The 26,264-nt window shown below is 42.1% G+C and overlaps 1 protein-coding gene across 3 annotated transcripts in view; it reads right to left on the bottom strand.

Annotated features, from left to right (window-relative positions):
• AGPAT3 (1-acylglycerol-3-phosphate O-acyltransferase 3) overlaps window positions 1-26,264 on the bottom strand; it is a 94,585-nt gene that overhangs the window by 31,826 nt on the left and 36,495 nt on the right. Inside the window, exons 2-3 of one of the 3 annotated variants that reach the window (XM_035546005.2) lie at window positions 21,908-22,028; window positions 21,302-21,381 (exon numbers count right to left, since the gene is read on the bottom strand). The exons of 1 other annotated variant lie outside the window; for it this stretch is intronic. The gene's annotated coding sequence lies outside the window, so the exon portion shown is untranslated. The remainder of the gene's footprint in view (window positions 1-21,301; window positions 21,382-21,907; window positions 22,029-26,264) is intronic. One more of the 3 variants, XM_035546002.2, reaches the window with a different exon arrangement.

Genomic DNA, 26,264 nt, shown 5'->3' with positions numbered 1-26,264 from the left:
CCAGTTGACGAAAATGATGAAAGAGGACTGAGATCAAAACTTACTATATATTCTATTACAAACATGCAACTAACCACAGAAATAACTCATGCTATAAGTTGCCTCAGTGAGCTCTTCTCAATACCGCTGAAAAACAGTACTTTTATTATTCTGAAGAGCTCAGGACTTTTGCCCCACCTGACTGGGGGTCAAGTCAAGATTTAAGCACCAGGAAATCACATTCTGCATTTAGCAGCTCTATTATTTTCAGCCTTTCCTATGGAGCAAATGCTTATGCTTACATTTTCCCCTCAAATGCAAGCACTTTCAATTCCTGCTGTGAAGAAAGACTTTTTGCCTTAATTACTTCTGGTTTCGATAGAGCTAGCAGGTGTAGAGAGACTATTTTCTTCACTTCGCCTAGTTCATTCAAAGTTGAAAACCCGACTGGGAGTTGAAGAAGGAAAGAGTCTCTCACAATCTCTGTACCAAAAAACAGGTGGGAGAAAATAAGGTCTCAATTTTAAATGGGGCGAGACTTTCCGTGGTACTTAAGTCTTGTTTTTCCCCTCACAGTAGAGTTCTGTTCTGAAAGTGAGCATGTTCTGGCCATGGTTACTCTTTTTTTTTAGTGAAAAGAATTCTGTTCAGAGGAGATTTTCAGGCTTCCAAAGCCTTTCATTTTTTCTGGAATTATAAAACCAGTTAAGTTTGCCTTTACAGGTGAAAATGTGTTCTTATGAATACAAAAATCTGAAACTACATTAATTATGATTGGTATAATAAAACAATTTGGTCAAATTGATGTCTAGATGTTGATAAGAGCCCTTTTTAAGCATTAAATGAATGCTGTGGGGAAAATGCTAACAAATACATTTGTCACTACCTTGACTCCTACCATACTTTCTAACTTACATTAATCTCAACTTCAGTTTTGTACCAAGTCTCTCCTTAGGTCCCAAATACTGAAGTTTGAACAGGTTAAAGACGCTTCGTCTGTGTTTTTTTTTTTGTTTGTTTTTAAAGCAGGTTAAAAAAATATTTCTGAGAGAAACTTTAGGGTTTCTCCATTTCCAAGCAGAGATTTACAATCTGACAAAGATTTGCTGGAGCACCCTTTTCCAAACCACCTGCTCCTATTTGTACAGCTCATAAGCTGCTAAAAAATTCAGAGCACCTATGGCCTCTTTGAATACAGAAAGTCACTGCCTGTCAGAGCACTAGCCATCAAGTAGTTTGTAGAAGCAGTAAATAACAGAGTAATTAGCCACCTCAAGTGATTTCATTAAAACTTGAGATTTTTTTTTTTTCTAGATAGTCAGAATAAATCTCATAACATCAGTAATTCAGCACTCCTCGCAGTACAGCAAAGGGTCTAGGGAGCTACAAGTGAAAAATTGTGCAAAAATGCATCATTTGGAAAATATCGCCTGCTTTCAGGTCAGCGTATTGCTTCCTCCATGACAAGTGTGTGGCTCCCAGCTGTCCCTTGGAACTAGTTCTGACCTGGAGGGACATTTTCCAAAGCGAGCCATACAACTGCAAAACAGAAAATCTGATATATGTTACTACTGAGGTCAGCAGTAAATTCAGTCTGAGAACCGCAAAGAGAGCGCAAACCTTCAAAACCGCAGCTTCCCTGGATCCTTTTGGAGTCAGGAGCAGGGAGGATGCCCAAACTTTATTCTCAAGACTTCTGCCTCAAGTTCAACTCAGGTAGGTAAGAGCAGGATGAAGATGGCAGCCTTGAAATGCAGAGAGCTCAACAGCTGAGAGCAGGGAAGGCAAAAGGTTGAATACAGGCACAAAGCAGCACGGGGAAGCAGAGGCCACCCTCAGACCATGCTTCCCTCTGTGATTTGTACATTTGAATTTGCAACGTGAACAGGTTTTCTGTTCGTCACTCTCCACCTCCAAGCCAATATATTTAGCACACTATTTCCCTCCCCTCACTATATGCAACTACAGTAGTTATTTATATGTCAGAAGAAATCCTCATCACTACTTCCCCCCCCCCCCCCATTTGCTGAATCTGTGGAGTAAAATGACAATCTGGTGTTCTGACATCAATTTGATAGCTACTACCATGTCACAGAGGCATCATTAATGTCACCACCACCACAGTTTGATTTAGTCAGGCAGGAGATGCTTAATAATTGCCAAGAAAAAAAAAAAAAAAAAGAAAAAGACAACTAAATTTGGCTACTCATTTCCCAACTCTGGGCACAGGAAGGAAGCCGCATCCACCCGCCTGCACATTTCATGTTGCTGCAGCTCCTTCGCTCTGCCCATGCATCGGCTTCCTCCGACTAGACTTGTTCCCAGTAGGCTAGCAAAGCAATCACTGGTCAATCCAAAAATTTCTCAGACACATCAAGAGGATAGTAAACCTAAAATATCCCTGACTTATCTCATCTCCTCACCACGTAAACTTCTATTTTCAGCAGCGCAGCCTCTATTATTGATCTCTTGAGAACAAGAAAGGTTTCGTTTTTAATTCTCCCCTTGTCATAGCAATATGCACTAAGTAGAAAGTCTATTTAGTGAAGTGCATTTGACGCTATTCCTGAACACAAGATACAAAATAGTATCCTAATGGTTTGTGAGTTTTATTTTTAAAGTAATTTCCCAAGAACTCAAGTTTCCCATCAATCTTCTGTCACTACAAGCCACTTCCCTCAGTTGTGTTTTCTCCTAAAAAAGTTTTCAACAAGAGCTATTGTATTTTAAGAACATTTTTTTCTTGACACTTCTTTTCAAGCTATCATTTCTATTTAGTTCTCTCTCATAGCTTCTTCCTCTCCTCATTGTCAATGGACTCTTGATATCTATACTCTGATGGCATTGTCGTCTTCTTACCTACTCCCATATATACGGCTAATTTGTCTCCTCAATTTTTCCCTGTGTGACAGCTCCTGTGAGCACTTTATGACCTTTGCTACACATCCCAAAAATTGGCTTTCAGCTTCTAGCTTTATACATAAACTGGACTGTAAAAAAGCGACCAGAATACATGCATGATGCTGACGCGGCGTAAATTACCTCAGAACAGCTACTGATGAGCATGTATTCCAGACCATGGGACAAGTGGGAGAAGGAGAGAGATCCCAGCTGTTGACCACATCTTTTTGCCTGGCAGATTCCTACTGCAGGATGAGGGTGGGTCTTCATAAAGACAAGGCCGAACTGGATGCGAGCACGAGATACGGTTCTTCCCTTTCTAGACATAAAGGCTGCCAACAGCCAAAACCCATGGGCTGCTTCCAGATTTTCTTCAGTTTCAAGACCACCAAACTTCAGACGCTTGGTTTGCATTTTGAACCGGCCTCTCCCAAGAAGCAGCCTCCAGAATACCTCCCTATTGCTCGCTTTTGGATGCTGACTCATGAGAAGGCCCATCAGCTCCTCAAACTCTGGGTATGGTTACTGGCCTTAGTATGGCACCACCTTGAACGTTACAATCCTCTCCCACCTGGTCGGTCACCCTCTGGGTGCCTGCACCCAGGCACATCCAATGCCAAGGCAGGCAGCACCAACCTGGCTGCCAGGAGCCACGCCTGCCATGGCACACGTCCTGCAGCACCAGGGGCCTGTGTCCAGCCAGGCACACATCCCCCAGGCATATCTCACAAGCGCCACACTAAAAGAGCCCAAACGCAATGGTCAGGGGTCAGACTCACCACCACCGCCAGCCCTTCACCTGCCCAGAACTTCTTCTGAAAGGAACAAGCAGCAAAGTCCACTCCTTGCCTCCCTTCTCTCTTTTCAGATGGCAAAAGACGACACCAATTTGTACTACTGCTAACTGCATTAACAATGTACATACTGTGGTATAGCACAGAACAAAATGCCCAGGGATGCTGAGGAAATCCCAGCCCTGGATGTTTTCAAAACCCAGCTGGACAGAGTCCTGAACAATCCAACCTATTTGCGAAATAAGCCTTGCTGAAAGCCTCCCCAAACTCAAAAGGCACACTCTGGAGGTCTCACCTATGTGTTCCATCTATATGTCCTTCTACTTTTTCATCATTACTATTTTTTTAATGAATGCTTGTAAAACTCTGGGCCTTCGATTACGTCCCACTAGGAAAAAAGGTGTTGAGACCTCATATTTGACCATGGGAGACCACTCTGAGACCCCTTCCCTCCCTCCCTAAAATGTCATCAAGGGCATTCATCAGGAAGGCAGGCAATGCATTTTGAGTAATAATAATTAAATCCAAGCTGCCTGCTTTCACTCCACTTCCCAGGTGGTTTTTGCAGCCTGCAGTGAGCTTTATGTTGCCATGGCTACTCTTACAAGCAGTTCACCCCTCCTTTAAAACTAATCACTTCCCAGTTGCAGTATACACATACCCTATCAGGTAACTCAGCCACAGATTTTTTTTTTTTCCCCTCTACCAGCTCTGTGAACCTGAATTTTGATTTAAAGCAACTCCACCCATTTTTCTTCTCAAGATAGATGCACGTTAAATATTACTTAGGGCATTTCTTTCATTAAGTTCTTCAACAGCATTAAGAAGCTGGTTTCTCTTGTCGTATCTTCCAAAAAGGTCCATGGTGGAGCAGCCACTGCAATAGGCACAATCAGCAAAGTCCCTCAGGTCAACTTGTTTTGTGTTCAAGAGTAAAAACAGGCTGTGCAGTGTTGACAGCCACTCTTCCAGTCTTTTCTCCAGACTTTAATTTCTCGTCTTTTCCCTTTGTTACAACTCCAACAAATACATCGGGATCGCCGTTTTGCTCATGCATAACAACTGCTCTGGTTGCACAGAAGAGCTGGAGGAGTTGGCCATTAATCATTACAAAGCAGCCTGCCGAAGAAAGGAATTTAGTAAGTGGTTCCAAAAGGCTGGTTACCTACAAATTTGCAGTTTTGTGTTGACTGACTTTTACAAGCTCACATCTCTGTAGATGCATGATATCAGAGAACACCCAAATTTATGTCTCAACATTTCCCTAAGGCAAGGATCTTAACGGCACCTTTCTCCTTTCTTTGGCTACCTCCACAAAGCTTGTGGGAATCCAAATATTCTGAAGACCCTCTATCCCTCCTCCACCTACCAGCCAAGTGTGGTTGGAAAGCTCTGTGAGTTCAGAACATATGACTGAGGGGATGGACTTAGAGAAATGTTTTAGAACAGCCCAACAGTGTAAGTTTTATTGCCATAGCGAAGCAGGCTGAAAATCTGCCAAGCTCAACCCCTTCAAACCACCAGATTTAAATACAGAGCAATGCTGTCAGCCTGGATGAACTCACAGTTTATGCACACGGGCGTAGTCACAAACTCCTTTGGGTAATGAGTTTTTAGATATTTAAGATTTCCATGTTTGCAGATCCATGAACAGCAGCAACAGCACAGAAATAACCCCCTGAAATCCACATTCAGAATACTGCTCAAAGCTTCAACTTCTCCATAACTCACAATTTGAATACTCTGCACTCTTAAAAGAGCACAGTTTGGTGCTGCGCCTGTGTTAGGAAGACACTGGCAGTCTAATCTGTAGGCACTCATCTCATAGACAGTTACTGAGTCAATGAAGGACACCTATCTTCTCAGTACTTTAGTTTAAGCTGCCTAAATATAGCAGCAGAATTTATAGGGGTTTTATACCGGTGTGGTGATATTTAAATCACAGCAGCCCATAGGTAAGGGACACATTATCCACCAATAATAGATGTTATGTTTTATCACAACACACAAAGTGCAACAATCTCTACAGATGCACCCAAAAAAATGAGCTTCTGTACTGTGCTCAGATCTGTTCTTCCTCTGCCTCCCTTAAAGATGGTGCAGACCATTTACCCAGGAGGGCAAACAACATTTGGGGGTGCATTTACCACAGCACAGCTAGCCAGCCAAAGGAGGCAATTCTCCCTCTCCATTTAGCATTGGTGTAGCCTCACCTTGAATATTGTGTGCAGTTCTGGGCTCCACAAAATAAAAAGGTCCTTGAAAGCATCCAGAGGAGGGCAATGAAGCTGGCCAAGAGGCCAGAAGGAATGTCCTGTGAGGAGAGGCTGAGGACACTTGGGACGTCTAGCCTGGAAAAGAGGAGGCCAAGGGGTGACCTTGTTTCTCTCTGCAACCTCCTGAGGAGGGGAAATGGAGAGGGAGGCACTGGCCTCTGTTCCCTGGTCACCGATGACAGGACGCAAGGGAATGGCACAAAGCTGGGCTGGGGGGGGTCCAAGTGGACATTAGGAAAGATGTCTTTACTGTGAGGGTGGCCAAACACTGGAACAGGCTTCCTAGAGAGGTGGTTGATGCCCCGTGCCTGTCAGTGTTCAAGAAACATTTGGACAATGCCCTCAGTAACGTGCTTTAACTTTTGGGTAGCCCTGAAGTGGTCAGGCAGTCGGACTCGATGACTTTTGTAGGTCCCTTCCGACAGAACTATCCTATCTCACCACCGTTCTCTACAGTGAACTTGTCAACCAAAGCATGCTTCTTCTCTCCCCCACCGTTTTGTTTTGAGAAAATTGCCAGCTTCTCAACCCCAGAAACGTCATCGGCTTCACAAGCACCGTAAGCTGTGCCTGCTTAGAGCTTAAGCTCTTTGCTCTGCCACCAGGCACAGAGCAAGGACAGAGAGGCCTGGGGACACCGCGTGTTTCACCCACCGTCCCGCTGGGAGGGCAGAGCAGGCCCAAGTGCTGAAGGCCTTGACTTGCACGGCACCAACCCTCTTTGCATTTTCAAGTCTTTTTAAGAGCTGGTGAGGTAGACCAGTGTTTAGATATGCGAACGTGCTTAGTATGGATGAGGCATCTGCTTTTTAAATTTTCCCCCCGAAGGCCCGCCTCTCTGAAAAGGGCACTCTCCCCCCTTCAACCACGCAGGAAAGATGGGGGCTCATCAGGGAGCAGGGCTCTTCCATCAGCTGTGCTGCTCCCATAAGAGTTTGGGAAGTGGTATGAAAACAGTAACAGAAGATCTGGCTATTCCTTTTTGCCTACTTATTTTCCCCAGAAGTGAATATTTCTTTAAAACAATATTTTAATAGGCAGCCAGTATACAGACTTCCCCTGTGCTATCCTCTTCCGAAAAAAACACAAATCAAATACCAAACTGACAGGAGGAGAACTTTAAGTTCATATTTGATTAGCGTAGCATTTACACTGCAGTAATTCCCCAAGTCCTCAGCTTCAACAGGCTCTGTACAGACACAGGAAGTGCCTGGCCCCTTGGTGTGTAAATCATTCCTCTAACTCATACAAAGTAGAAATCTCCAGGTTATTCCACCTAAAATACCAGATTGATGGCAACTAAAACATTCATTGTACAATGCAAATATTCACTCCAAGCACACAGTGATGGCAAATGCTAATAAAATCTAAGTGAAGCTGAAGATAGATGACATGAGAGATCACATGCTAAACTATTGTTTCAAATACCTGAAATCAGGAGAGCAAGCCACAGTTATGATCAATAAAGCAAATAAAACAAATGGCCAATTAGGCATCTCATTAAAACTCCTTGAATATACATGCAATTATAGCATAGGCCTCCCCCTTTCTCAATCTTTCTCAAAAAATGCTCAAGTACTGCAGTACACAAGACATCAGTATAACAGTAGCCAAAACTCTGATCTGAATTATTCTGCTCTTAATTCTGAAAAATAGATTCATCAAATCTAACCATTAAGCAGCTACATTCATGGCAAGTCCAGGCATTTCAACACAGGACTGAAGTTACAAGGCAGGGCCAGGAACATGGTCAAATCATCAAGTTAAATTACCTTAAGTTCTAATAAGAAGTATACCAAGCAATCTAACTAAAAACATATTAGTATTTCAGGTTCCTTTGCTGGCCAAATGTTAGCTTGGAATGGCTCAAAAAAAAGAAAAAACAGAACAAAAAAAAGCAAAAAATAGAGCAGAGGATTATAAGTTTATCCTATATATTAAGTGATTACAAGCACATATAGAACGATAAATCCATTATTTATGCACTAAGCAATCTGTTGATTAGTGAGGAAAGAAAATTCTTTTAGGGTCTCATGTTGTGAGGTGACTTTAACCAAACAAATTCCCGGTGGCAGTAATGCCTTGCAAAAGAAAATCTGCAGTCTCACGTTCTTGTAATAATTTCTGTTGACTTCAGTTTCGTACTACAACCTGTATATACAATGGATTGCTCAGTATATTTTGAGGTGTTCATAGCAATACCAGAATGAGCCTGTGTGTGGAAGTGTAAGTGTGAAGATGCTTGTGAGGTCTCTGGACTATTTTACATACAGTCTCCTGAAATCACATGCAGTCGTAACTGTTACAGTCCCTTGCATATCTATTACAGCTACCTGAGCCTTCACGTATCTGAACAATGCTTTTTTTCATTATTATTACTATTATTTTTCTGTTCTGGAAGAGCACGCTGGCTGGATTTCCTGAGTTGTTGCTGAGGTTGGCAGTGTTCTTGCATCAGGTTCACAGCAAGGGAACCAGCCCCAGGTGCCTGCACGCTGCCAACTAAATCCCAGAGTACCAAAGACCCTTTGCTTCCTCAGATGAAATCTTTGAGAGTTTGAACTACATTTAGCCCAGAAGGTGACCAAAATGCCTCCTATCCAGCAAGTTAATAAGGCTGCTCCAACCCAGGAGAAGCAAAAGAATTTTCTGAAAGAAAGAAATGGAATTACAGAAAAACCAGGTTAATCTCTCAATATGCAAAGTTGATTCCCTGCTGAACTGGTGATCTCTGATCTTAATCACCCCAGCTCTGTCTGAGGGTACTGTAGAAGAATTGCAGCAGACCAACTAACTAAAAAAATATATTTAAAATAAAAGTCTTTCTAGTTACTAAGCCTTTCTATTTACTTCCTACAGAGCAGACATGTTAAAAAAATAATTATTTAAAATATTTACCAAAGTCAGTGTTGGTAAGCAACAATAAAGCAGCAGCAAAACAAAGAGTTAAAAAAACTAAAACCAACAAAGCCAAGAAAGCACTGAGGAATTCTTGTTAGGCTTCATCCACATCTAATCAGAAGGGTTTGAATGAGCTTCTTTTTCACAAATAAATAGATGATGTCATTAATTTTCTCCTGAACCTTGAGGCTGCTGAAGAAGATCTGATCTAATACCAGTTAATTCCCGCAGCGTGCAGAACTGTAATCTGTCCCGCAAAGCAGATCTGACCTGGATTCAAGTCAAGAATTTGAGTGGACAACACAGGGAAAAAATTTACAGGACAGATGTACATGCTATACCCACGTACATCATGCACACAAGTTTACATTTGTATCATTACAAAAGCATAACTGTTATCATACATACAATCTAACAGTGAGTCAAAACTTGCAGAATTAAACTACACTTTCTTCACATATACACCTACCACACGTACCTTCTTTGATTAAAAAACTACGAAACCCACAAACATTTAGCAGTACAGCTGTTAACATATTTAAGCTCTGCATTTCCTGTTTTTTAACGTTAAAAATGTTATGTCGCTTGTATAGGTCCTGTTTTCTTGAACATTTTGAAGACTTAAGAGGATAGTAATGATGCACATTTTAATTTGTGCTGCTACGCTGTACAGCTGAAAGCTTACATGTCTGCAGAAATTCACTGTAAAGCTGAAACATAAACAAACTCATCAATATTAGAAGTGCGTGCGTACACACACAGAGGATTGTAGGCTTGTAAACAGCACAAGCATAATCGCCTGGAGGAAATACTTGGCAAAAACAAAAAGGCGAGAAGATCACCCCACAGATTTTAATTTATTTGTTTCCTCATTGCTTTATAAAACAAACAAACAAAAGAACCCACACGTTACTCTGGGGACTTGTCCTCTCCAAAATCACATCCCTCGGAAAGCTCTCCAATCATAGCCATATTAATTACGGCTCCAGCAGGCTTTTTCTTTTACAGCTGAAGCGACATGTAATTTTTCGACTAAAACTTGTCAACAGATTGCACTCAGGTTTCGAAAAGTTGCTATTTACTCCAGACGCAGCTCTGCGAAGTTCTGAGATTTCTTTTGGCTGCAAGTCTTGGGCACATGGAGAAATGATGCCAGCCCAGAAATGTCGGGCAGCCCTGTGCTGCCCTTACCTCTCCCAGAGCCCACGCAGACACCTTGCTGAGGGCTCCGCCAACATGCAGGAAAAGCCAGGAACGCCCGGCCTCTGTCCCGGCATCTCCATGCCCCCACCTGCTCTGGCCCCCAGGGCAAAGCAACCTCCTGAGCTCCTGGTGGGGGGAAAAAAACCCTACGGTAGTCCTCTGTTCACACCTGCCTGAGATTTCTCGTGAAGTGCTGAAGACACGGGTGTCACACAAATAACGTGACAGGGACACACACCCCAACTGTGAGCCTGTCACAGCCTGATTTCCTAGTTCAGTGCCAAGATAGACAACCACACAAATAGTAACCAAGAGCATGAAAATGAGATGAAAATTTAAGAAGGCTCTCACAATGAACAGGAAAGACAATTGCAGTCTTCTCAAATGCCTGCTACAGCACGTATAGCCCTCATACTCTCAGCCGAATAAAAATACACAGAAACCTCAAACAACAGCAGCGAAACTGAATCCAATGAGACCTAAGAGGGCACTTGCATGGGTAAGGGAGGAACGAGGGATGCTATCTACAGCTGCCGGCACGTTAGTAAGTGCATCAAGCCTCTGAGAGCATTGCAAAAGGACCACCACCCTTTATCCCACCCAGGAAAGCATTTTAAAGGCAGCGGCACTGCCATAGACACAGCACAAAATCCAACTTACCAGTACAAGTAATAGGCTAAAGCCAGCGCAATGAGCGTAGCACAGATTCCAGCTAGCAAGCATGCACCCGACTGGCCTACCAACATCTTCCCAGTCCGTTATTGATTAATAAAACCAAAAAAGGAGGAGGAAAAATGGAGGGGCAAAAATGGGCGACGTGAGTCCTTGCTAGGAAAGCAAATTAGTCTTGACATGGAGGAGGGATTATGATGACAAAAGCACATCGAGGTAAATCTGGAAGCGCTGCAGCTACTAAAACTGCCGGCTCAGCAACAGGAGGAAAAAAAGTTAGGTGTCCTCTTCTTTACGTGGCTTCGTGAAACACTGCACTAAAAAAGCCCCTCTCACCTCAAGGAATGAAGGCGCGATGGGGGCATAAGTGGACTAACATTTAAAATAGGTAATACTTCTCAATAAATATTACTGTCAGGCGGTGGTGCTGACAAACCAGGCTTGTGCTCTAATCCAATAATCTTCTTACAGCAAATTACCAGGCTACAATCAACTGGATTCACTTGCGTGGTGAGGTACGTATGCCCAGTACTGCTGCTTGACACGTTTTATGGTGGTGGTTGTTTTTGTTTGTTTGTTTTTCTTAAGACCTGAGAAAGGACAACCCTAGACAGTAAGAAAGAGAAGCCCACCTCTCCTCTCTGAGGAGCCAATATGAGATCTGGGGGAGCATGGCTGCAAAGAAAGGGTTTGGTCTGCCTCCAGAGCACAGTCCTCCTAAGGCTGGAGAACTATGTGCCTCAGCAGTATGAAGAAAGGAGGTCTTTTAACAACGTGAATAAAGAAAGGGGCTTTGCAGCCAGCTGGGGAGCAGGCTGGAGGGTGCTTTCTGTGGAGGGGAAATTGGGACTGCGCTGCCCTTACCCTTCCTCTGCAGGTCTTGGAGGAGAGCTCTACCACGCTACAGGCGACGGTATTTTCTCTCTCTTCTACTCCAGATTCAGGGCTTTGGGGAGGCCTGAGCTGCAGCAGGCCGGCTCCTGTGGGCTGGTTAACAAGGTGGTGACAGGGGATCCAGGGAAAGAAAGCAGCAAGAAGCCTACCGGAGGTCCAGGTCCTGCTGGGCCATTCCGCACCGCGATCCCAACAGAGACCTGAGGCCACTGCCACACTGGGACAAAACAGGTAGATGGTGGAAGAGCGTGGCTGCTGCTCACCCGCAGATACACCACAGCCCTCAGTGTGGGGACAGGCCCTTCAGCTGGCATAGCTGATCCTCATGTGAGAAGGGCCAGGCCTCCAAAAAGAGCAAGAAGAAAACAAACCCGAGCAAAATCTAGCTAAAATACCAAAGAAAAACTGAAGTGGCATTGCAGACCCAACGCTTCCATTTGCTGACCAAACCTGGGCAGCAGCCATACAGCGAGTTGTGGGGTACTTCTGTCTCCCCTGAAACCCGTGGCTGCCCGGCACGCGCAGCCACAGAGGTTTTAGTAAAGTAGGAAGAGACGGTACAAAATTGTACCAGAGAAAATAAACAGGAAGTCTGGCAATCAGAGAAACACACAATGCTCGCAACTATTTAGAAACACGGCCAAAAAGGAAACTAGAGGCTGTGAATTTAAAAATCACAGCCCAATAGGAGATTTAATCTGGCGTGAAGCTCAGCAGAGCTGGGTGGAAAAAAGAAAGGAGCATAAGAAGCTGCCTCTGAGTTTAAAAGCAAGCACAAGATAAGCATGCCATATGCTAGAAAGTGCAGTGAGAAAGGTCCCATGAACCTGGTCCTTCACAAAAACAACTTCTCAACTGGGACAGAAACAACCCAGCATTCACGACTAAGGAAAACATCAGTTGCTTTCTCTGCACAAATTCAATAGGTCTTCCTACCCCATCGTGTCCTGTGCAAAGTCCAGGCATATTTCAAACACTTTTCCAACCTCACCTGTAGCTCAAGCACATTTGTGAAGTGATTACACAGGCAGAAGCCTCACTGTTATTCACACCCGTGTTAGCTGAGGAGGCAGCTTGCAACCAGATTTCTTGCTTGGGAATAGTATTTGTGCGCTCCAAAGAAGTTTCTATGGATCATCTTTCCCAGCCTGAGACTGGTCACACTGTTTCTGTTCTCAGTTATAAATACAAAGTTATGTATTATAACAAGAACCTAAGGGACAAACACAGGTGTAGTTCAGAGATAGCGGGTTTACAGACATGCACAATCTGTAACCTGGTCCTTGCAATGTTTCTGTAGGTGAAGCTGAATCACCAGTTTGCAGGACTGCTGATCAGTACTTTTCCAGAGCACAATATTCATTATAAAAATTGCATATAATGGAACATGGCTGGGCACAGGACAGCCTTATGATTTTGTAAATAAAAACCAAAACAAGAGTAGCAATTATCAAGAGGCCTCATTTAAAAAAAATTAATTAGGAAGTTGCAATAATTGTCTATATCTGAAACAAGTTTTATTTGGTATTTCATTTATCAAAACAATTCTAAAATTATAGTGCTGGTATTCAAACAGTGATTCTATAATACCAGCCCTTACATAACAAACAGAAAGGAGTTATCTAACAGAAGTGCTATTAGTACAAAATGATTTCTGAGTAATAGGCCTCTTGTATTGTGTGAAATAATCAATGTTATATAATTAAACTATGTTGCCAATCTTAATTATTAAGATGCCAATGATTAAGAAAAACCTCAGTAGTGTCTACTCATTTTTAAGACTACACAAAATGCTCCCCTCTGCTCAGAGTGGTTAAATTTTCAAAGCAGGTGGGAATTCATTCTTTGTATTCAGATAAAAATAAACTACAATAGAAATTTCGTGAGCGTACATGCATCTATGCAAGAAGCTGTAAAATCCAGGGACCCATCCAAAGGCCCACTTTCAGCCACAGAGAACGGCTGGTGGCTTGAAATAAATGAATAAATAAATAAAAATAGGAAGAGGAATATGGGGATAGAGGCGGGTGTCTATAAATTTGAGTCTACATCTTCTACATAGCTTGGGTGAATCTAGAAAATGCTTTCTGGCAGTTTCCTTCCCTGTTAAACCAGGGATGCAAAATAAGGGATAAACAAAAAAAATCCAATCCACAATCATCCAAGATTTAAGCATTAAAAGAGGGATGATACACTTCACTTTCTGGATAGAAAATTATGCAAAAATCAACCTCAAAAAAAAAAAAGAGCCAACCAGGAGATACCTGTCAACATGCAAATATGCTGTGGCTGAACAAGGAGAAGCTTCTGACTGCTGCTAAATGAAGTCTCAGCAAACACTGCATGCGTGCCTACGAGCCCCTACTTGAGTTCAAAGCTTTTCTTTGATGTAGTGCATACTAATAGGGAAGAAACTGGAAGTCTGTCTTTCAAGAAACGCTGAGCTGCTTTAAATTTTAGGTACGAAACACTACTGCCTGCAAAACAGGAGCAATGTGATTTATCACTGCAGCCACAGTAACACTCTTCTGCAACGGCCCTGTGGCCGCCTGACTGGTGCCACGCGTGAACCATGCAGGAGCAGGAAGGCTCTCAGGCTCCTGGAGTCAACCTGACCGCCTCCATCTTACCCGTTCCTGAGAGGGGACCAGGACATGTGACACTAAGCACATTGGCTTCTCTTATGCTTCACACTTCTTCAGTGTTTGCTACCACTACCTCACCCCTCCAGGATGGAGATGCTTCAATAAATCACCAAATAATTCAAAAATGCAATAAAGAGAAGGCCCCACGTGACAACAGAGCTATCCACATGCTGTACAAACCACAGCTTAAAAAAAAAAAACAAGAGAAACAGGAAAATTTTCCCCTGCTCATGCTCTCCTGTACTAAACAAAGAAATTCCACAGAAAAGCATTTGCAGAATTGCACCCTGCAAATGGGGTGCCCAAAGAGTTGGGGAGTCTCCATCCTTCAAGATCTTCAAAAGCCACCTGGACATGGTCCTGGGCAGCCTGCTTGAGCAGGGGGTTGGACCCAGTGACCCCCAGAGGTCCCTTCCCACCTCTGCTATGCTGTCATTCTGTGAAATGTACCACCAAACTTCTAACTGTTCACGACTCACCAGCAATGGAGAATTGCTGCTCTCAAAGACAGCTCGAGAGCAGAACACACACCATGCATTTGTAGCTTACCATCCACAAGTTTCTTAATGGATCTGTGACAAACACAAAAGACTAACTAGCCTATTGTCACTAGGCTGACATTTGTTACGTGCACAAGGATACCTCCTCTAGACCTTTCTTTATAGGAAGTGTAAGCTTCCACCAGAAAATTTGCAGCGGTTCAGTCTGGGAGGGAGGTGTGGACCATGCAGGAGAAGGATAGAAGATGAAAGCCTTTCTTCTGAAGTATTTGGCTTTGGAAGATCTCAGTAACAAGAGAGGCATGGGAAAAAAAACTAAAAACACTAAAACCAGAAGCGGTAGTGTTCTACTGGGTGAACAATTGTCACTTAGGCAGCTTCAGATAAAACCCCATTATTTACAGTCAAGAAAGAATAATAGGTGAAAAACGTGGCTTGGAATAACAAGAGGTACAGAACGCAAGCTTGATTCTGTGGAGGAGTATGTTCAGTGCAATGCTACTTTGTACAGTCTGCCTTTTACAACCCAAACGGTGAGAATGCATGAAAGAGCAATAGAGAAGGCCAGCAAGCCACACTCCCCCCCCTTCTTCCTTGTACAGGATCCAACTTCTATTCTCTTTCCTATCACCTCAACTGTCATCAGCAGCGTGTTCCAGCCAGAAAACAACAGCTATGCTTCCTTCAGGTGATTTGACAGACAAATATTTCACAATGCCGTTATCAGTCCGAATTCATAATCATCCCTGTGGTCAGATCTCGTTTTGCATATACATAAGACAGGGTATCTTTCTAAAAAGATAGGGCAGACTATCGAGCAGACTGATAGCAAAAGCAAATATGTGCTGGGCAAAGTTTTTTGTTCTGTGTTCTCAGACAAGATCACACCAGCCCCTTCTGACCTGAATACCAAGACTGACAGCAGCCACACAGCATACCATCTTTTTGGTGTAAATGAAAAAATAAAAATAGAAAAACCCAAAACATACCAACAAGAACAAAGAACAAACCATTAGAACGTCGCATTTTGAATGTAAGGCTGAACTTCAGGCACATGAACACAGGCTTTTGCACATGGCACAATCTTTCTAAATTAGAACCAACCCACTTCATAAACACATTATCCCAACTCATTCAAAAAATTAATTTGGAAGTGGAAAGTTTGTATGCTATTAAAATTTGGACTGTTGTTGGCCATTCAACTGGGAAACAACAGAAATTGTTCTGCCAACAGCCCATCTATTTAAAAACCCATATGAGAGAAAGACCTGAAAAGAAACATTTGTAGCTCTCCTCCTTCCTTAAGATCTTTCATCTCTTGGTAGCTTGGCATCCTATTGATAAATACACCTCCTGTAGGATACAGTTAAATCATTATGAATTCTTCAGATCAGGGGTCCCTTCTATGGTAACACTTGCAGACTTTGAACTCCAACAGCGATCAGAAATTGAGGACCGGTTAGCATTTTCATGATTCAGTTTCGCTTGTTTAGCTTCTTCCAAACAGTAGCCCTTTAATGCAGTTTTTGAGAGGGAGGTGACCTAAATATCTTTTTACTGAAGACTGCAGGGATACTTGAAATGACTGGCCCACTAAAAACGCATGCCTCTGTTGCACCAGTGAAATTCAGAGAGCTAGTCTGCATGAGGGCTACTCCCCAAACAACAGCAAAAGCACTCAAGTTTTGACAGATGCTCTCTGCTCTTTTTATCATCGCGTCACATAAACTAGCTCAGACTGGATCTAGACAAAGGGACATTAAAAATAATCTTGATGCTGTGAGTACCTTCTCAGTCCTACAGGTGTCATAGTACTGACACTAATCCAACTGTGGGAGATTTCTCAATGACCTAACCCCGAGCAAGGCGGACAACTGTGTGCTTGGAAATTTCTATATCTCAATACCTTCCACACTATCACTTCCACGTCTCTCAGAGATGCACAACATCACTGGAGCAGAGATTGTTTTCTGTTACCTGGGACATTTATAAAGCACCAAAAGAAGTATCAGCTGAAATTAGTAGTATAAAAGCAGGCACCCGTTTCTCTTGGAGCTTGCATCGTTTCAGAATAGTTGGGAGTGCCAAATCAAAAATTGCTCCCTGTCATTTGAAAAATTAGAAACTAATTAGTAAACAGAGGTGTTTATTGTAGTAAAGCCTCCCATTCAAGAACAACCTATGTGCCGTGATCTCTGAATGCCATCGCTGCTAGCTTGGCACTGCTCTTCAAAAGCTCCTCAGTCAGGAAGAGTAATGGTTTGAGAAGCAGCATTTATGCTCTTATGATTCATTTTTATCTGCCAGAATAACCCTTAGCTCATCTGCAATTATATGCCAAAAAATCAGATATTCAAGGATATTAAAAACTGCCTGCAGTTCAATGTGACGTGTTAATATAGAACACATTTATAGACAATGAGTCTAGCAAACCATGCTAGCTTCGTTTTAAATAAACAGACTGCTCTAATCACTAAAACTAATTTAAAAGAATTAATATTTCTCCAATCAAGATACATAACAAGAACCTTCATGCTATTTACTCAGCAATGCATAATTGCTTCTTAAGTCTGAAGTCAGTTCTGTTCACTTTTAAGCCCATTAAACATGAATTACTTCCTTTGATTCATTCTATTTAAATTCCTCTTACCTTTATTGTAAGCAGCCAGGTTTTGGAAATATCTGTAATAATTCAAACTTTGCTGCATTAGTAAGTATTTTTCTGTAACTAATTTCATTACTTGCGGGCAACTAGGAGCTTATTTAGACATCTGATTTGACTGACTGCTCACAAGTCCTACTCCAGGCACTGCAAGAGGCTCACTCTTAACTCTTACTTAGGGTTAGCATGCCCTGAGGTTTGCTTGTGTGATTGCTTTTAGAGTACTTACTGATCCCAAGTCTGTTAAAAAAAAAAAAAGCTAAACCATATTTTTTTTTGTTTAGAACATTGGAATTTTTATTTCATAAAAAAGAAAACGGATCATTTCAGTAGACTGATTTAGGGAACAGCTAACCTAACTAAATCTAAGAAATTGGTATTGGCAGGCACCAAGGGATGAGCAGCCTGAACACAGCAGCACATGCAATTGAGCTGTAAGTTTGTGTTACCAAATATCCTAGTGCTACATTAGCCTGCAGTCATTAGCAGCAAAGATGTTTTCCTTCTGAGGTACACACCACAACACTAAGCAGCATTCCTATATCTGCAACAGAAGAAAAAGGAATCACAGAAGTTGCTTCTGTATGTTAGCCCTTCTGCTCCCACGTTGACACATATCCAAAGTTTCTAGATGATTCCTTGCTGAGTATGGCAGAAACTCAGAAGAGTAGAGGAGTGTCTTCCTTGACAGCCATCCAGAAGGGACTTGCAAAACCACCGTCCGACAGGCCTGGCAATGCCGCTGAGCAGCCTGAGCTGCTGCCCTACCTGCACACCCCTTCTCCGCCATGGTGGAGCACAACAGCAGCCACATTATCTCCTCACGCTGCCCTCAGCTTCCTCCTTTCTGTTGTCACACTGGCAGTATACAAAGGATGTTCTCTTTTGAGAGGGATACCTTTTATCTGCCAGACATTTTCAACCAGAAATGCGTATGTTTGTGCAGTCTCTAGCCAAACCATTCTTGTGCACCAGGATAGGGGTCCAAATAAACTTGAACACCAAAACCAAGGCAGAAACGGAGACTCCCTTAAGGAGATGACAAAGGCACAGAGCCTTGTGACAGAACTGACCTTGCTTACGTGGCATAATAATAATGCTGGTTGCAACAGCATTCATATTCCCCCATCTGTACTCCCTGCTGCATCAGAAAATACTGCCAAAAGGTCCTGAACACGTGGCCTTCACAACTTAAAAAACAAGTGAAAACAACTGCTCCCATTGCGACATTTACATTTTCAGAGCAGTTATAAATACATAATAGTACATGCCTTTATAGCTTCTACAGTGTTTTAGTTTGGATTATTTTTACCTCTCAAAATAAATGTCCCTACTAGGCAAGCAGTAGTTGGCTGAATAAAGGGAGCTGGTCCCTGCACAATCCAGCTCCGTGGTGCAGCTATTTTAAATGAAACGGGCTTTAACAGCAAACTTGTTTAAAGCTACGCCTTATGCAAGGCAGTCTACAGAACACATTCATAAAGTTTTAAGAACCTAAATTAGAACTTAAGCTGCAATTAGGCACCTGCTCCTAGAAGCAGCAGTTACCAAACTCTCTTGCCTGGGGTCTAGAGACTCAGCTTATGGGCCTTTGATTTCCACTGATTCTCCCATGCTCGGACTGGTCCTTGACCACCATGGCAGGACTGAACAGTGCTGGGTCCTGTTCCCAAGCACAGCCAGCATCTTCTGATAATGCTGCTCTTTCCCTAAGCCTCCTAGGGATCAAAACTTGGAGTGGTGTAGTCCCACTCTCTTCATAGATCACGAGGACTGAGTGCTTCACAAAACACAGCCAGTACACTTCTTCCAAATGAAAATCATAAGGAGAGCCACCCTCTGTTACCTCTTGGCTATATAGAGGCTCAATAGTTAGAGTCGATATACCAAAGCGAAAGAGATCAAAGCAGTATTATCCCCATCCTGAAAGAGTTCAGAGCCACACTTCCCACCTGGCATGAGAATGCTCCATGCTATAATTCACATATAAAACAAACAAACAAAACTTCCCAAGTGCTTCTGGACTAGCAAAGAACACTAGTCCTTTCTCATTTTCAGTATCACAGCTCAGGGTGCTATTAAAACAGATAGGAGAGAACGTTACATTTGTGTGTTGTGCAAAGTAGACTCTTGGCTTTAAAATCATCCCACAGACTAACAGCAGGGAACGTGTCTTTAGTAGCAGCGTTTTAGAGTATCGGTCTGCCAGTGAAGAGGCCTCTGTTTCATAGGCTTCGAAGCTGCCTGTTACGCTGGTAAATTAAATATGAAAACAGAGAATGCAATCAGTTTTCCAATGTACTCTATGTTTCTCCTTGTTTGAACTAAAAGAAACTCTTGAAATTGCGATTGTCATTACTGCTTTTGTGAGCTGCTTCTTGTTGTAGCCTGCTGGATCTTTGTCTTTGCAAATATTTCTTTTTTTTTCCTGTGGCCCCCAAGTAAATTTATATTAAAAATGACTCTTCCAATAATTGTTACAAAATTGTCATGCTGGCAAGCCTGAGAAAGAGAAATCTCCCCATGAAGATGTACAGTAAGGACAAAAACAGCAGATGGTACCCATAGGGCCTCTGCCTATGCACGAGCCTCAACAAGAAGAGAGGGCCATTATGAGAAATGCTATCATAATTCAGTCCCTCCATAAGTCAGTCCCTCACCTCTTTGAGTGCGTGCCTGCTGGTACCATTTGTGCTTTGCTTCATGAAATGGAGATTTGTTCTGTATAAGAAGTGTCCACTGGGACACTGAAAAGCTCTCAGTAAAATTTCTCTAATCCATATTAATATCTATCGACCCACTCTGGATTTATCTAAACAATCAAGAAGGTGAAGGAATTATTCATGGGATTATTCAACCCATGCAGCTTCCAGCATGGCCATCCACCTCATTCAGGACATTTCATTTCCAGACAATTCCTCCTTGCAGGCTCTATCGACCAGAGATAAAAGACCCAGGCATATGCTACACAAAGGGCACAGGCACCAGGCTTTGCAGCCTGCAGGGCTAGGCTACCTGAAGCCCAAGTTCTCTCTTCTCCAAACAGAAGCAGAACTTGAAAATTCAACAGCCATGCACAATTCATACAATCCTGACCCCCCACCAGCATATTTTTGCTTCTCAGTAACGCTTGCGTCAATGGCTTTTTCAGGCCTCACACAAGAAGGAGAAAGGCAAAAATTGGAGCCATATAAATTGAAAAATAAGCTATAAAACAGCAAATCCACAAAAAATAGGCTTTCGCGCATTGCTGGGGTATTGCTTTTGCACTGATGGCAACGAGCACGAGTAAAAGCATTCTGCAGAACCAGCTTTGAAAGTCGCTGGTCACCACCACAGTGTAGCAAGGCTTTGTTCATCTGTGTCCCTTCACCTACCAAAGCTGCAGATGGTCAATATTAACCAGATTCAGGTGTGATAATTAAAGTGCATGTAAAATTTTGATCCAAGAATACCAGGGGCTTGCAGAAGTGGTTATTTGCCCACCCAATATAACCTATGATGAATGCTTTAGCATTTTTTCATAGCAGGAAAAACTACAACTTCAAATGGAGTATACCTTTGCACGGAGTCAGAAAACACGCCCTGAACGCAGTTCTGTGGATGATCCAGTAGGTATTGCTCTGTGAATCTGAGCTTTGAAAAAAATCTCACAAAGATTAAAGTTCTGTGGGAGAAGACTAATCCTATAATAGACCTTGAAACACTATAAAATACCAAAGCAACACTGCATGTGTGTGCAAAATCACCAGGAGTAAATTACTTTCTTATAAAAAAAGCTATTAATAGCCCACAAAGAGGGCAGGGTATCACGGAGATCATCATTAAAATGTCAACATCTGACACTAGACACTCCGGGGTTTTAAAATCTTACCCTGAAAAACTGTCCTATTGCTGTGTCAGTGGGGTCTCATCAGCCTTCCACTTTTGCTGTCACCTTTTATTCATGACAGACTGCAAAAAAGGTCAAAAATAAGAATTCTGTTGCTGTAACTTAACATTGTTACATGTTGTTATCAGATAAAATTTAAGAATGTTTGGATTAAAGGCTGCCCAGTCTAAGATGACCCTAGAATCAGCATTCAAAAGATTTCTAAGAAGTTTGTAAGAATCACTTCAAAGCGCTGTAAGGCCACAGTTCCCCTTTTACACTTTGGGGGGAGGAGACAATTTAGCATTTATAGAGTCCTCTAGAGGTTTATTTGTGGTTACGTCTTTGCTGCAATTACTACCAACAGATACAGCATTCCAGAAAGCGTGTGAGCGAACACTACAGCAAGCACCAAGCTGAAGCGCAGGTTTCATCCCTAAATTAAATACCAAGAGTGGGAGACGTTTGATGCCTCTCCTAGCAATTCATATAGATCTATGAAAAGAACAGGATTTGCACTCTTTTTTTTAATTTTTTTTTTCCTAAAAGCATCTTATTGCTACAGACAAAATGCAAATACAGACATGTGGGGGAAGATTTCTTTCTTACCACCACCACTGTGGACCACTTCTGGCACCTGGCAACTCTCAGAGTAACAGGAGAATTCCCATCTCCTCCCTCCAGGGAAGTACCACTGCTTATGTTTCAAGAGATTTGCTTTCTCATTTGCCTATAAGCAAAAAAGATATTCTTCAATGAATCACGGTGAAAATACTTTGTTTAAAAGCAAAATACAATGCAAACAACACAGAGCTGCTAACGCTGGTCACAAATTCTTTAACTCAACCGCTCTCTATAAACATTACCCATCTTTCTCTTTTCTTTGGGGGAAAAAAAAAAAACAAAAACAAAAAAACAAACCTCTTCCCATATACTAATATTACACCCTGCTCCACAGGTAACAACTACTATTGCTTTCAGAAGGTCTGATTGGCACATATCTATGAAATTAAAAGCAAATGTTCTCAATTTATATTTAGTAGTGAAATTGCAGCTCCTATTCAGGATGGAGAAGGGGCTCGCATACTTAAGGACTAGCCTACTTTTCCTAGCTTTACTAATAAGCATAACAAAAGGTATTTCTTTTACCTACAAAACCCTGTCTTGATAGAAGTTATTTGAAAATGAAGCAGAAGCAATTATCCACTCTCAAAACACACACTTAATCCCTATATTTTATTAAGAGCAGTTTTTTTATGATCCTGAAGCAATTAAGTTAATCATTATTTAATTTTAGATTTACTGAACTGAAGATTTACTTCAGACACAAGCTCACTTTCTACATAATTTAGTCTCAGTAATTAGAGATGTACTTTACCCAGAGGTGGCTTGTTTAAAGTGTGTTATGTAATTTCACAAGCCTTCCAAGCTCGGCAAGGTTTGTGCAGAAATCTACAAATCAGTTTGCTAAACCTGAGTTTATTTGGGGGGGGGGGGGGGGGGGGGGGGGGGGGGTGCTTTTTTAGACTGAAAACCCGATTTTCTCAAAAATAATAATTAATAAAGGAAAAAAAAAGTTCTTCAAACACCTGTCCTGCAAGTTAGATGCATCACAAAAGGGAATACAAAGCATTTCTCAAACTCACCGCTACCTTTACCAAAGATTAAAGCCCTAAGAGCAATAATGTTCTTCTCACACCATTTGCTTCATTTCCTACTGATTTTAACCAGGGTGTAGGGTCTACAGGAAGAGGTGGGTTTCTGAAAGAACTCCCAGCAGATACCTGGCACTGGAAGTAACCGGTACTCAATCCCTTAGACACTAGCAGAGTGCTGTGACAGCTGTATAGGAGGAGCAGAAATAAAGACCGGGCATGTAGGATCACACAGTATATATTTACCCTGGATACCAAGCCATTCAAAAACTGCTTAATTCTGACCTAGTTCTGACAAATTTGTGCAGCCATCACGTTGACACCAAAGCACACTAGCAAACACCAGTTAGCCATTCAGCAACTAACGGGCTACCTCGGATTTAGGTCTGTATGCAGTTAATGACTTTGCTGTCTGCCAGTCCATCTGGGCTGGCACCGCTCCCAAGGCCAGTTTCCTGTCAAAATGCATTTGTTGGTTTTTGGAGCAAAGGGTACCACCATCTTTTGCCATTGTCATTAGAGACAAGGAAAAGAGATGACCAGGCAAGCATTTTAAAGAGATACGCCACTTTTTGCAACTCTTTCTCACGCAAGTTGTCCAAGAAACCAAAGCACAATTGCTCAACACAATTAAATTCAGCTATTTTCAAACCAAGAGATCTCATTCCCTCCAAATGTGGAAAGTGTAGATTCATTTTAAGACTTTAATATTAGTGCTTTTATGATGCAGTTTGACTTTCTGCATAGAAATGACTACAGAACTCATGAGCATGTGGCATCAATGGCACACAGGATTTCAGCAAAGACTGACGGAGAAAAACATGAGGCTACAGGGAGAAAAACATGAAGCTACAGAGAGACTAGGACATAACAGGTTTGCTGAAGGGAGATTACTAAAAATAAGTGCAAGTAATTCTCAGCTATCTGGATCTCCAGAAAACATTGAATCATGCTTTTCCATGTGGTGGTACATTAAGTAAGCAAAATTGGAGACCAGTAGAGGAACAGTGACACCAGGCCCAAGAGAGATGGTGACAGACACCATGGAAAGAAAAAGTTGCAGACATTATCGAAGTTACTAACGAACACATTAAACACAAGCCAAAAATCAGTCTTTTGGTTCATTTTAACCAAATGATGGCATACATACAAAAGTAAAAATAAAAATAAAAAATGACAGCAGCTGATGACAAAGTTGGGAAGCAATTTCAACGCAAATGTGAACTGAGTTGTCATACAAGAGGCACCACAATCTCAAAGGCTGGAGCCATACAAGTGGGATGAAGACACATTAATGTACAAAGCACAACCCCATATGTAAAACAAGCAAGCCCCAGCCAGACGCTGGAAGATGACCAGTGCCTGGAGCAGAAGGGCCTGGATGTACCAGCTGATCCTAGCACAAAACGCCTCAGTCACCACCGAGATGCAGTTGTGAAAAATGCATGTGCAATCCTGGGATATATCCAGAGGAGCAATTCCAGCAAGGACAGGAAGTACACGGGAGGCCCTGCTAAAATCCCATCTGAACTATTGTACAGGAGATGTGGCCCATGTTCAAGAAGGAGGATCTAGAACAAGCGAGTCTGAAGGAGGGCTTCCACACTGCGAGCATGCATGGAGACCTGCATGCACAGCTGAACGAAGTGGTTTACAGCAGGTGCACTTGCCCCCTGTTAGACAATAAGGATAAACAGCAGGGAGGGGAATAAGCCAGAAAGGCTGCTGATACCAGAACAAACAGCCATCAGCTGGCCAGGAGTTAGCTTAGGCCGCAACCTAACCAGAACAGCAAAGCTGTCAGAGAAGCTTTCATGATCACGAACCTACATGTTTAAAGAGGCCCATGTTATATTAATGAGTTTATTTATCATATTTACGATACAACACCTGCTGCTCTTTACAGCTCCAACTATTTTTGTGGCTGTCCTGTCCAAAAACTTGCTGAAGGGTCTATAAAACAACCACCAAAAGCAGCTGGTTCTCAGTGCTGGTGGTGGGAAGTTGGTACAAGTGTGGGAGTTACAGGAACAAAAAAGCTGACTTAAAGGGGAGGCTACAGAGCTCAAGTAACGTTCCCTACACATCAAAAAGGCAAAAAAATCCCCTAATTTAAAATAAATAAAATTTCTAAAATTATTACATTACAACTCTCAAACGTGTGTACAGTAATATAAAGTGCTCATTATAAAAGCTCAGCATAAAAACATTTAAGTCCTACTTCCCAATATCCCACGCTAGAGCAATCTGCAGAACTGATGCAACAAAGCATGCTACAGGTCAACAAATTGCATTGCTTAAGCCAAGCTGCTCCTTGGAACAAGTACTCTTCCTGCCTTTGAAGTGATTCTTGAACACTGCCTTCATGGATTTCAAAAGGATCTTTGCCTTTTCACTGCATTTGTATGGTTTCTCTCATGCAGACATTCCACTACAACTGATAATGCTAAGGTCAAAGTTCCCATAATGAAAGACTGCAACTGGTAGAATAATTTCTGTTTCAGTACTGAAGCAAGACAGTGTTATGCAAGAAAACAGGATTTGAAAGCAAGTTTGGTCTGACACCTTCTACTGTATTGGTGCCTGCACAAGTATTTGAGCCCTAACATAAGAGCCTTTCAATTCAGGATCCTTATCTTCTCCACTTTTTTTTTTTTTCAAAGTATAACCACGGACAAGAAACTGCAAATATATCAAATCTCTGTTCTGATGTCTGCCTAGACTGAACACACACACATCTAAGCAATACATTGAGCAAAAAGTCACATTCAAGCACACACATTTTTCCATTTCAAAAAAAACTCTTCAATTAAATATACATGTGCACGCTTAAATGCTGATGCCGTTTCTTTTGCATAGCACCTTGCACTGAATTCAATATAACAACCCCAAAAAACATATCTCCTTTAGCTACCCTGATAACTCTACTTTGAAAATATTCTTAGCATTCCAGCATTCAGGACATACAGGACTCAGAGCTGAATACATTCAGCTTTGTCTTCAGCATCATCTCACAAGGGCAGCACTTAATAACCATAGAGGTATCCACTGAAGGGCTTCAGCAAATTACTTCTTGTCACCTTCCTTCTACTGTGACCATCATATCTTAGAAAGAAAGCACCTAAAAACTAAATTCTTCTCTAACAATAACTGGAAATGATAGACCCTGAAAGTGCTTTCTGAAAGAGGTCTTCAGTCACAGTAGAAAAACTAGGGCAGTATCAATAATGGTATAAGGGGGTTTAAAACACTTCATGTGAAGTGTTGTTGTTCTGCCCATCCAACGCATAACTGAACTGTAAATCTTCTTG

The sequence above is a fragment of the Cygnus atratus genome, chromosome 1, assembly GCF_013377495.2.
Source record: "Cygnus atratus isolate AKBS03 ecotype Queensland, Australia chromosome 1, CAtr_DNAZoo_HiC_assembly, whole genome shotgun sequence".
NCBI lineage: Eukaryota > Metazoa > Chordata > Aves > Anseriformes > Anatidae > Cygnus > Cygnus atratus.
The sequence above is the reverse complement of the archived record's forward strand: the minus strand, read 5'-3'. Positions and strand labels throughout refer to the sequence as shown.